This window comes from Mustela nivalis (genome assembly GCF_964662115.1).
Source record: "Mustela nivalis genome assembly, chromosome: 5".
NCBI lineage: Eukaryota > Metazoa > Chordata > Mammalia > Carnivora > Mustelidae > Mustela > Mustela nivalis.
In genome coordinates this window covers 130,508,966-130,518,881 of record NC_139024.1, presented here as the reverse complement: position 1 = coordinate 130,518,881, position 9,916 = coordinate 130,508,966, and the positions used below count along the sequence as shown (strand labels likewise).

The window sequence follows — 9,916 nt, the reverse complement described above, 5'->3', positions numbered from 1 at the left end:
CATCAGTATAAAACGTGTTGAATTAAAATGAATTGGTATTTCTAGACCGATGATGACATCACAATAATGGAAGGAAACCAATTTTGATTTTGAGCCTGGTTAAGGAGACAGTATAGACAAGAGAAAAGCAGAGGCTCTGGAGTCACACAAATGTCACCGTTGAGATTCGTCCCCACTCTTCATTCCCTTCCCTGTAAACCCAGGCAAGTGACACCTGCCTCACAGCACTGGTAACAAATAGGGAAGAGCACACGTTCCCACGTTCCCGGGTCAGACAGGACAGCCAGGGATCAGCGGCACATGAGGAGGTGACAGGTGGTCACTAAACTGAGCTCAGGTGCATACACAGCATTTTATGTCACCTTGAGATGGCTCCTCTTATGACCTCTCGAAGAAGGTGGCAGTGGTGAGGAACGAACTCCAGGAGCTTATTAGCATACATGATCTTCAGGTCGTCTGGATGAGACTCAACGATCTGCTCTACAATCACCTAGCAGAAGGAAGAGCGTTTTATTTTTATTTATTTATTTGTTTGTTTGTTTGTGTTTTTGTTTGTTTTTAAAGTACCTAAAAGAGAAGTATGAACTATACACTACAGAGAAAAGAATCGTGTAAACCTTAAAAATGCACTTCGTCCTTCCTCCTCCCCACTCAGTATGCTTTCTAAACAGGAGGTAAGTAACAATGGCATGAAAATCTAGGTCCCGGGATTTGGGAATACTGCTCCAACCCTGGGGGACACAGAGGCTGAGGGACAGAGACTGGCCTGAAGCTAAAACATCACACACACTCATCTGCTTCCCTTCTGAGCTTAAAAGCGAAATACTGTATCTGCAGACAACAGCTCTGTACCATCTTCACCCTGGCCTTATCCTCTACCGTCTCCAGAACAGGGAAAGGGCTGAGATGGAAAGTGATGGAAGAAAACACATCTTATTTTGCTTTAGTATTTAATTTTTTTTGGTGAGGCTGAGTTGCAGGAGGTGAATGACAAGCATACAAACTTAAAATACAAACGTGGCCACAGTTCATTTAATGACACGGAAACGTAAAGTACTTCCCTAATTTAGCATATTAGATTCAGTTCAATGAAAAGGGCATAAATTAAATAACTAAAATATTTTCATTTAGTGACAAAGAATAATGTGATCTTTTTCACCCCCACAGAGAGAGCTATGAACTATAATAGGATACATACAAAGAACTGACAGATCATTTACTTTTAGTAGTCTTAATGAAGCTGAGAAGATTACTGAAATTAATCCTTCAATTTCACTTCTATCACTGGGATACTGTCTCGTTTTAAAACTGGAAGCCTTTCATCCTGAAGTCATGGTGGGTAGCTTTATACTTACCAGACAGAAAGAACACTCGCACTGGCAGGTGACTGGAAGAAAGCCCTCAAACGCTGAGACTGGCTTCATGACTTCTGTCAGCTTGAACTAGATAAAACCGACGCTCTCTAAGTTGGAAGCTGCTGATTGCTGGCGGCCTCACATGGTGCAGCCCATACTCCGGCCGCTCAGAAGCAGGATACACTGACTCCCTGTATTTAACTGTATCCTTAAAGGTCAAGAACACTGGGTAACCAAGTTCTGGACTTAAGGTACTACCCCGCTAACTCGCCCTTCAAAGCCCTTCATCTTTGAATATTCCCTCCCTCCCACCTTCCTAGCCTGGCAAACTCCCCCATGGTCTTCAAGACTTAGGCCACATCAATTCTGCGAAGACGCTTCCCCTCACAGACTTTCCCTGAGCACAGAGCTGTCTTCCAGCTCCTCCAGTGGGCATGGGCACCTTGGTGGGGTCATGCTTTTCGGCAACTTCATTAACGTATAACTTATGGAAATGGAAATTGACCTGAAAATGTTCTGATCTGTACCTTCTTCCTAGGCAAGTCCCTCACCCCTACTAAATTAAGATGATCCCTGAGTTATGGCATCACTGTAAGAGACCAGAGCGCATGCCTGATTCCTGCCATGCTGATGGGCACCAAGCGGGACCAACCTTTTCTTACAACCAGAAGAGCAGGAACTAAGAGCATCTTCAAGGAAGAGCCCTGAGCTCTCTCGCACCCAGTCAAGAAACGAAGCCAGATTAGATGCTCTGTGTTTGTGGAATGAGGTGCATGGGGGCACAAACCTCATCCATGTACGGTTTCACCAGTACTTGACCGACTAACGCCTCTGCATCCCGTGTCTTGTCAATTGTAGCGTAAGTCTGGAGGCAGTGCCGTATGATGTCCACATTGGAAGTCTGAAGCTCTTCTAGCAGCAGGCCTCCCAGGGACTGCTGCAGCATGGCCGTAATGTGGGCTATACGCTGCAAGAACAGAGAGACCAGGAAAGAAGGTCCAGGCACCACAGTTTCTAAAAGCTCAAATATACGTGTATAATTTATATACATATGTGTTATATATATAAAGCGAGCCTCTAATTCTACCAGAATATATGTAAGATTAAAATCCCAACATTTCCTAGAGAATAACAATGAATCTCTTCTCCCCATGATTGCTTTCTTTCTTTTTTTTTTTAAGGGTTTTTATTTATTTATTTGTCAAGAGAGAGCACAAGCACACAAGGAGACACAGGCAGAAAGAGAAGCAGGCTTCCTGCCAAGCAAGGAGCCCAAGGTGGGACTCGATCCCAGGACCCTGGGATCATGACCTAAGCCAGAGGCAGTGGCTTAACTGACTGAGCCACTGAGGCGTCTCCTCCCTATGATTTCTTTGAAAGTAAGTCGGCTTCATCAAAGTGAAGTTTAGACAATTACGGAATGACAAAAAGTTATTTGCCTCTTAAGCTACGGAGTAAATCTGACAAACGTGCATTTAAACCCAGTCAAGGGCTTTGGATAAATGAACTCTGACTACATCATATGATGTGTCAAGTTACATGAAATTCAGAATTAATTTTACTTGCATAGTTTGGAGACTACGCTTGTGTCTTTACACAAAATCTATCTAGTGTGACATAATGGAAGCAGGGTCCCAAGCAGGAGACACTGAAAAAAAAAAAAATTCAAAGCTAGCTTCAAAATCCTGTAGAGTAGCAATTATCAGGGGCAATGCTAGGTAAAACCAAAATCATCCAGGAAATTCGCAAACAGCAAATTGAAAATCGAAACCAACACTTGCTGGTCTTACTTTGTCCAGAAGAGGCATGCCTTTGCTCTGAACAGCATGAAAGTGTAACTGGTTAAATTCTGTGGCAATTCTCTCCAAAATCTGTCTAGTCCAGAGAGGGCTAGTAGAGACAATTAGAGAAATGTAATTCCCAAAGTTAAAACCTGCCACCCCCACCGCCCCCCATGCCTTACAGCGCTCAGGCACCTGCACCTGAACGCCATCAATTTTCATGACAAACTGTCTGTGCAGCAGGCCCCAGTGCAAGGGGTGAGGAGCGGGGAGGTCGTAGAAGCCACCGACGCAGCCTGGCCCCGGGCCACAGGGCCCAGGCAAGGGGATGGAGCTATTTTAGGTCAGTGTGGGTACAACTGCATGATTCCTCCACGTTCCTCGGGCTCTCCCATTCGTGCCCTTCTTCTCCCTTTTTCTCCCATTCTCTAACCCCCTCCTCTCTCTTTCCCTGTCCTACCGTTCATACCCGAAGCCCCCTCATCTTCTCTGCCTGCCTCATTCTCCCTCCCAAGTACCTCCCCAGTACCAACTACTGCTGTCTCCTCAATCAGCTAAAACTGACCGCCTAGCAGCAACCTGGGAAATCACTCAGAGCAGTGGACTCCAAGTTTAAATTTACCCAACGGCAGAAAGAGCAAGCTCGGTGCTCCGGGAGCTGGTGAGAAATCACTCACAGTGCATCTGCCATCAAGTGGACTGGATACACTTCCCTCTTGCCCCCCACATTAGAAAGCATCAACCCCATTCAAAAGGAAGTCGAACAGTGAAAGAAAAAAAAAACCACAACAAAGGCCCCAAAGCCCCTGCTGGGCTCTATGAGGCATCCCACATCTGAGGATGGGCAGTCAGGTAGTGAGGAAACACACTGTAAGAAAACCCAAAATCTCTGGAGACCTGCCATGGTGTGCTCCGTCCCAGAGCATCAGAACTGGTGTGGAGGGAAGGCAAGCGCTTGGCAGGAACAGTGCCTAAGCCTAATCCCAACCTCTACTGACTGATCCCATGCGCATTTCCTATTTATCCTTTTCTCGGCATTTCTGGGCCTGGCAGAGCATGATGGATTTACTGTGCGCTGACACTGCTCTGGCTTTCCTGACTCTAGAGCTCAGAGCTGCTCTTCTGGAGAAAAAAGTCCTCCAAGGTAATTCTGAGCAAGAAAGCGCACAATGTCTGTTTATCAAGGACAGTGTTGCAAAGGGACAGGATTGTAGACACAGAGCTCACTGAGGTGTTTCTATCCGAGGAGCACAGCAGCAACAGCAAACTCTGGAAGAACACTGGAGGGCCAGCTCTCCAGGGGCCGAACGTGGACATGGCTGGAGGGGCTGGAGGGGCTTCAGGCGCTGCCAAGGGCCGCAGTGAAGCAGAGCCGCTGGAGACACACGGGCTGCAGAAGGGCCGCGTGCAGACTGTCTGCTAAGTGTGGACGAACGGGGCAGAAGCATGAGTGCAACGGGCTAGAGACACAAGCACAGTGGAGGCTGACCACTTAGTTGAATGCCTTGATGTGAAAGGGGACAGAGACCTAGGACCAGAGAATCGCTTCCTTTGGGATGTGTCCGTTCTTAATCTCCATCATGAGACATGTGGAGCATATGGTCTCTCAAGTTCCTTCCAAATCTAAAACCTTAATTCCTAAAATTTAGAAACCTAACTCCGCCTGCAAGGGGAGGGACTGTTAGCGTCACACAACAGAGCACTCAGGGCACCAGGCGACCTTGACGCAGGCAGCCCAGCTGGTATGTGTAGGACCAGCCCCGGCTACTCCCACTGCACCACTGTGCGTCTCACAGTGCTGACAGGACCTAACTACTCATTTTCTGAGTCACTCATCTACCCTGGCTGATTGAAAATTCACACCAGGAAGGGAACAAGACAATCACAGTATAACAAAGAGAGCCATCATCTTTTTCCTATTTCATAAGTTTTTTCTTTCCTGTTTGTAAATTTCAACTGGATATGTCCTATACTGTTTCATAATAATATAATGCTGGTGCAAAATACATCAATGGTAATACTCTGGGCATGTCTAGGGAAAAAAATGAGATGGAGAAAAACCAAGATGAATGGTAGGTATGCCTTAAAGATCAACAGGACTTTGCTAGTCCTCAGGGAAGGTGATTCCAAATATACTTTTACACTGCAAGCATAATGACGTGTTGGAACTGTGGTCTATAACCAAAGGGTTTATAGGAACGTGTTATAGATTTCACCATTTCATGCTCTCCACTCTCCTGGAGCTACATTCTAGCCACAAACCTGGATTTCCTTCTTGTTCAGAAATGAATTCTAACTAAGCCGTCCCCACCTAATTAGATTGGATGTGAAGTATTAATTTATGTGCTACTTAGTTTAAAAAAAATGCTTACCTGCTTGCTTCTAGTGCAGAGGTTTCTTTCGAACTTTGTGAATTTAAGATTTTTTCAATCTTTTCAACTGATCAAATAACTTGTATAAGCCTCAACACACACATCTATAAAAATAAAAATTAAGCAAACAAAAACCGTCACCATCTTTACTCTTAATCTTCTTTATTTCCCATGCTAAATGCAGGAAAATATAAGACCAAAAATTAACTTCAAATATATAGGGCATGCTATATTTTGAATATTTCTATGAAACACAGAATTCTCAAGAATGCAAATCTTAGTTCTAGAATAAGCATACTTCCATATTCTATTGCAAGTTTATAGAGGAAAAAAAAAAACCCTAGACTTTGCTTTCTCATATTCTATACTCTTATTTCTTTTTTTCCCCATCCTGAATCTTTCTATGGGCATTTCTTTCCTATTTTTTTAAAAAAGATTTGTTTATTTGAGAGAGAGAGAGACTGCATGTGCGCGTGCAGGGGAGGGGCAGAGGGAGAGAGAGAATCTCGAGCAGACATCCTGCTGAGCACAGAGCTCAATGCAGGGCTCAATCTCATGATCCTGAGATCATGACCTGAGCCAAAATCAAGAGTCGGACGTTTAACCAACTGAGCCACCAGGCGCCCCTCCATTTGTTTTCTTATGGCCCTTTATTCATGTTTTAACTTTGGCTTCCGATTGTACTGGCCCTCTCAGTTTACATGTGCATATACCTATATGCCCAAGCACCAAATCATTAAAGACCTTTTACACTACAAATATTATCAAAGAGGTTGAGGGACATTATGAAAACTCTCATCCTTAAAGAACAAAAAAATACAAAGTCATCCATTCAATAAATAATAATAATAATGAACACCCCTGGGAGCTCGATATTCATTCCGACGGGGGGTGGGGGGGGCACGAGAAAATAAAGCAAGAAATACACCCTGCTCTCACAAAGCTTACTGTTTTGTCTGGAAGCGCACGACAAGCATTCTTTGGACAAAAGCTGTGAGGAGATCCAGAGGCGAATTAAACAGAAGGTCCCTCAAACAGGCTTCTCCCCACTGAGATTTTAACAAATATGCTAATAATACACATAGAAAACATTGTACAGAGCAGCAGGCGAGAGTCAGAAGCCCAGACTCCCAATGCCCGCTGTGCCCCTACATCGTTATGATCATGAATGATATCGGGGACACTTGGAACTGGAGATAGCACTAAGGGGCACACTCCCGGGGTGAGCCCTCAGATGTACAGAGCCGTTTCCTGTCTCACACACCTGAAACTAAGCCAACACCGCATGCTAACTACTGGGAATTGAAAAAATTAAAGTGAACACCAGAACATAAAGAACACAGGATCAGAAAATAACAGCAAACCTACGGCAGAATCCTGAGTTTGCTTTGGAAAGCCCACTTCTCCCCTAGTCTCTAATATAGGCCTATTTTCTTTACAGTGCCGCTGACAATTTATACAGTCATTAACTGTCAAGCGCTGCACCGACAACAGTTATCACTGTTTCTTGTTCTGGAAAAAGTGGGTGATCTTGAGATCGTGTGGGTACCTCTGAAATTCTGTCTTCTTGTTTCAGGTAGATAACGTGACATAATGCATAAAATGCACATGCGTGAGAGCTTTGAAAAAAAGCTAAATTAAAAAAAAAGAAAAAAAGCTGAATAGTGCTGACAAGTTCGCAGAGACAAGAGGAGAGGGCTTCAACTGGCATGCAGCATAAGAAATCTACTGGAGGGTACCTTTTTCTTCCTTATGTCCTCTTGTTTACACATTCGTTTATCTACTGCCTGAATTCCTTCACTGACTGATGACCTGAGACTCTTTAAAAGAATAATAAAGAAAATGTATTACAGACATTGTTTTGTCACATTATCAATTTCCTACATCTCATTCAATTCCACAGAAATTAATACCTGTGCACCAGTACTATGCAGATATTGACAAGAAAAAAAAAAAAAAAACAAACATGATATACCAGACACAGTTACTGTTGAGGGGACTCATGACCTGGGGGCATAATTACACGAAGGCAGGGTCGCATGGCCAGAAGAAGAATGACATATACAGTGAAAGTTATGGGGATGAGGGGGCTTAGAATGGAGAACAGATAATATGAAGCAAAGTACAGGAGAGTCTGGAAATGCGACGGGGCTCGAATCGGACTCTGAAAGCCATGTGTACACAGCTGCCGAGGTGGGGAGGGGATGGGGAGCAGATGTAAGTGCACACACACTCAGGGGCAGGGTCAGACAGGCACACAGCCATGTGCACTGCAGGCTTCCTTCTGGAGAGAAGCAGAAATAGGAATGGAGGGCCAACTTCACTGAGATGAAGTCTTTAGATTCTGCATATTTTGGAGAACGAAAGAATGTCAAAGCACTGATGCATGATGATGAAATGTGGGTATGGAAATACCAGGAATCAAGAATGAAGAACAGAAGACCAGAAAAAGGCAGAGCACAGAGGTAGAGAAACATGTCCAGAAGCTAATGAATAAAGAGATAATTAGGAATTAGGGCCAAAACAAAGGTTAACAGAAACAACTAGAATGAAGTAGGCATATCACAAAAATTCCACAGGAAGGTGAATTAATTCACTCCATCAACATTATGAAACTCCTCCTGGACGTCAGTATTGTGGCAGCCTACAGGGATGCAATGAAGACAGATATAGTCGTATCCCTCAGTGGTCTGAGAATCTCACAGAACAGCTTCAGAGTTGGGACCAGAAAGGCAGGTCAGGCCTGTGGCTGAGCAGGACCAAAGTGGCCATAAAAACAGGCCATGGAAAAGGGAGGGGATACGGTGATGGCAGGGGGTGAGGCGGGACGGGAGCCTGTGTGAGTAGAGCAAATCTGCCTCCAGGAAGGGGGTTCGAGAGAAGAGTGGGAGGCCAAAGGAAGGCTAGGCTTGGGAAACAACACCCCTATGAGGCCCCGGGAGGAAGAGGCACACCAAGGAGGCAGTGGGAGAGCCCCACAGCGGCTGGTGTGGAATCCAACAGCGGACCATGAAAATCCCTTCCATTCCAAGGAAAAGTATCTTTAACAAGATTTTGTAAAATTCAAATGAGACATAAACCATGGAAAGTATTGGCTACAACTCAAGGCACAACTCAAGATTTTTACCTGTTTCACGAACTCTTTCCTGCCTGCCCCTCCCCTAGGCTTCTCAGCACTGATATTTCCATTACTCCGCATTTTTCTTGGTTCTAACCATGTACTGTGTCTTCACTTAAATTATGTTCTCCTTATATTCTCTCTAGGATGCAGGCACTGTCTTAGGGGAGGGACGCAAGAGGCCACTCAAGCTAGAGGAGACACACAAGGAAGGATGGTGTCGTTTATGACAAGTTTACGACAGGGCATCAGAATGGACGGAGGCCGTAAGTCAGGGCACCAGACACAGACGGGGGGGGGGGGGCGGGAGGGGAGACAGGGCAGCACAGTTTTCTGTAAGAAGTGATGCCACAACTGCCCCTCCACTGTTCACCCAGGTGGAGTTCCTATTCCCAATGGCTTAGAGGTGGGGAGTCCCATTCCCACAACAGAGATTTTTCTGAGAGAACATGCAAATGTAACATTTATTAAGTATTACATTTTATTTATATTATCCTTCAGTTCCATTAGGGATTACACAGTTTTTGTAGATCAGCCCAGGAACCTAACCACACGTAGATTACGTGGGGTGGGGGGGGATATTTACAAGATTACAAACTGTTAAAATACAAGTCATTCGTAAGTTAGAAACCACTTACATATGACCAAAGTGGCATTAATAAGTTGAATTTGGAAATATGCTTCCTCTCCCCGACATTTTAAGGTTGTCTACTCTGAGAATATGTCTTCTTCAAATCGAACATGTTTTTTTAGGTTTTTAGCATATGCAAAAACAAAATCATTTACAACTCTTCTGAAGGTGAATATTATAATCATGAACCGTTAAAATACAACCACCAGTACCACCAAACTAACAGATGAAAAGAATTCTTAGAGAAAAGCCGACGAGGACAACAGGCGTCACAGCAGACTGTTTTCATTAATTGGGGACTTACCAGAACTTCTCGTAACTGTCCCAAAGGCACAGAAAGTTGATTGAGGGCTTTGTCCATGCCAACCTAAAGGCAAAACCAGGTTGGCACAAACACATCACGATAAGGAGTAATAGTGACGTATCTATTTAATGATCAAAGCAGTACCAGATTTAACTTGTTTTTTTTTTTTTTGGCACAACCGTATTTTGCTACATAACTAGCTAAACAACAGAAGTGTTATTTGGCCATTAATGTTGTTCATAGAATATGAAAAAAATCTTTTGAAATACATGAAACTATAAAAATAAGGGAATTCAGGAGAAACGAAAGTTTCCTTAAGAACAATTTGCCTTTAGATGACATTTTAAATGAATGT

At 44.1% G+C, this 9,916-nt stretch overlaps 1 long non-coding RNA gene across 2 annotated transcripts; it reads right to left on the bottom strand.

Annotated features, from left to right (window-relative positions):
* Positions 1-2,007: 2,007 nt before the first annotated feature.
* LOC309864596 lies at positions 2,008-9,625 on the bottom strand. Of its 2 annotated transcripts, none has more exons than XR_014311634.1 (4): positions 9,562-9,625; positions 7,248-7,328; positions 5,509-5,612; positions 2,008-2,322 (listed from the first exon to the last, which is right to left on the bottom strand). It is a non-coding gene; the product is annotated as an uncharacterized lncRNA (long non-coding RNA). The 2 variants fall into 2 exon arrangements; XR_014311635.1 differs by lacking the exon at positions 2,008-2,322 and adding an exon at positions 3,133-3,245.
* Positions 9,626-9,916: the final 291 nt, after the last annotated feature.